At 40.7% G+C, this 3169-nt stretch overlaps 1 non-coding gene across 1 annotated transcript; it reads left to right on the top strand.

Moving 5' to 3' along the window:
* The first annotated feature begins 2872 nt into the window (after positions 1 to 2872).
* trnas-aga (transfer RNA serine (anticodon AGA)) lies at positions 2873 to 2954 on the top strand. The gene has a single exon. It is a non-coding gene; the product is annotated as a tRNA-Ser (tRNA).
* Positions 2955 to 3169: the final 215 nt, after the last annotated feature.

Here is a 3169-nt window from a genome sequence, read left to right as displayed (position 1 = left end):
CATGGTTTGAGAATAAGAGGTAAGTCATTTAGGACAGAGTTAAGGAAAAACTTCTTCTCCCAGAGAGTTGTGGAGGTGTGGAATGCACTGCCTCGGAAGGCAGTGGAGTCCAATTCTCTGGATGCTTTCAACAAGGAGCTGGATAGGTATCTTATGGATAGTGGAATCAAGGGATATGGGGACAAGGCAGCAACCGGGTATTGATAGTAGTTGATCAGCCATGATCTCAAAATGGCGGTGCAGGCTCGAAGGGCCGAATGGTCTACATCTGCACCTATTGTCTATTGTCTATTGTCTATCACAGCCGGGAGTTATAGAACAGCCAATGAGCATTCACCAGCGATCGGACTGCGTGACAGCCGAACTCTCAGAGTGTCGGAAGGGCTTCAAATGGTGCCTGTTTCACACATCAGCAAATGGGAAAACAAATCCTGATTGTGCATGTTCTTTAGAAAAGCCGATGTATATGTACGAAGGTGATTGATAAGTTCGTGGCCTATGGTAGACGTAGATGAGTTATACAGCTTTCGCTACATCCACAAGCAAGTTAATTCTTTAAGTGATAATTCGGAATGTTTGAAGTTAATAACTCATCAGGGGTGATTGATAAGTTAGTGGTTTAAGGTAGTAGGTAATGAGTTTTTAACTCCCGTTACATGCACCAGCAAACACTTTGAGTGATTATGCAGAAAGTTTGAAGTTAATAACTCATCCCCTTCCACCGTAGGCCACGATTTTATCAATCACCCCCGATGAGCTATTATCTTCAAATTTTCTGCACATTCACTCACAGAGTTGAACAGCGTGTGCATGCAACGAGAGCTGTATAACTCATTTCCATCTACCTCAGGCCACGAATTTAGCAATCACCCCATGCTTTGGACACTTTCTGGAGGTCCAAGATCGGTATGTTCCACAACTCTGGACTAAGTGTGTAAATGTAGGAGGGGACTATTTTGAAAAATATTTGTGTTAGGTTTTTTTAAAACTGACTCCTTCTACCTTAGGGCACGAACCTATCAATCACCCCTCGTAGGTGTCAGCTGAGTTTAGGAATAAATAAACTAATAACCAACAACCACTTTGCTGGGATTATACTGCGATTCTCTCCATAGTTGGTAGAAGATTGAGAAGCAGATCTGCTGACAAATCAAACGGAAATGTCATGTGGGTAGGGTTACAACGATCGGACATTTCAACTTCTGCAAATTAACCAGATCATTTTTTTTTGTGTGTGTAAGATAAGAAATTGAATTTCTGAAGTGCATTTGGAAGAGTATTTTTGCTCCAGGCCATCGATCGTCCTTCTAGTGTTGACAATGGAACTAGGTTACGAAATTCACTCTGTAATCTGTAATAATCAAAACTCGCACTTTACTGTCTCCGCATAAACAACAACGTAACTATGTCGACACCGGGCCAGCAACTTAGAAACAAGAATTCTGCAGTTCCCTCTGTACCAATACTCACTCAGATTACTTCTCCCAACTATATCACCAAATTAAGGCAGCTCAGCTGGCCACGTGATCGATCCTTTCTTCTCCCAGTCAGTGTCTTGGGGGTTGTTCCTTGAGATGGTGGGTTTCAGGAAAGAGTTATCACTGCTAGCACATTCCAAGTTTCCACTTTTATATTCATAATTTCCAATTCATTTATCCCATTCCAGTGTCATTGGCCGTAGGTCATCTGATCGGCTTGAAATCTCCTTTTTGTTGACTCTTCTCCAGGCCAGGATCCATTTATTTCCCGCTTCCCAGTAAGCGTCAATTGGTAATTTATGGATCTTTGTTCCCTTTAGAAACCAGTTTAAATAACTCCAGACAGGCATTGACCCCAACATTCACACATTTGCATGTTATATTATATCAAAAACACCTCACAAATAACTTCGAATTTGGAAAAGATCTCTTAACCCGCTGATGACCTGAAGCAACTTTCTGTTTGCTTTAAAACACAGAAATTTTCCTCTCACAAAATGGAAGATGTAAAACGGTTCCACAAAATGACATCTTAATTTCCAAGCACATGGCTGGTACAAAGACACTTGATCTGTCTGCTTCCACTGTCCTTGAGCCATTCGAGTTCGATGTTATCTTACATATTTTAAATCCTCCGTGGCCAACATCTCCTCTTTTTCAATCCACGGAAAATCCTGGGGATAACATTACTGTTAATATGTCTCAGTGAATATGGCACAGAAGGAACAGCAGCATTCATGACTAATCAGAAAATACAGATAAGGATATAAAAATATTATCCGAATAAAAACATGAAGAACCATGATAAGAGTACACTATTTCATACCATACTGTGCATCGGTTATTTAACGGGAATTAGTATTATCGGTATATGGAGTTTAGGAAAAAATGGTACATGGACCTTAGTAAAATAGAGGGCTATGCGTAAATTAAGGTAACTTCTAAAGTAAGTCCATGTTCAGCACAACATGCGAGCCGAAGGAACTTTATTGTGCTGTAGGTTTTCTATGAATCTATATTGAAACGGAATATAACTGTATGAAATGAAACAAAATCAGCAAAAATAAATGTGTAAAGGCATGGTGCTCGCACGCACTGAAGTTATTAAAGTTGCTCTAAAACACACACTGGGGAAAATACCATGGGTAACCTCTAGAACAAAGAGCAGAGCAATGACGACATGTGACGTAATACACATCATATGATGTAAATTAACATCTAAACCCCAGTTCCAAACTTTATTCCAAAAGGGATGGATTCTGCAAAACATCATTGGCTAAACCGACGTGATATCTAATATTCTTTGATGACACATCCCATTGTTTAATTTGGTCAGTAACTCTATCTGACTCTACCGTAATATAAATTATAGGTGGAAGAACACTAGAGCACTTGTAGTCGTGGCCGAGTGGTTAAGGCGATGGACTAGAAATCCATTGGGGTTTCCCCGCGCAGGTTCGAATCCTGCCGACTACGTGTTTATATCGGTTTTGAATCCCTGATCCCTCCCATGGATACAGATTGTAAAAAGCCAGTCGAAACACCGATCTCTGTTCGGCTGTTATCCAAAATGTTGGTGGTTCCAACCTATCCAGGGGCGCTGTTGATCCAGTGGCCATTGCCGTTCGTTTTGTGCGCTCGATGCTGTCCCTCATACATTCATTAAAAAAGACATATATCCACATATAGAA

This window comes from Hemitrygon akajei, chromosome 28 (assembly GCF_048418815.1).
Source record: "Hemitrygon akajei chromosome 28, sHemAka1.3, whole genome shotgun sequence".
Classification (NCBI taxonomy): domain Eukaryota; kingdom Metazoa; phylum Chordata; class Chondrichthyes; order Myliobatiformes; family Dasyatidae; genus Hemitrygon; species Hemitrygon akajei.
This window is presented reverse-complemented; position numbering and strand designations above follow the sequence as displayed.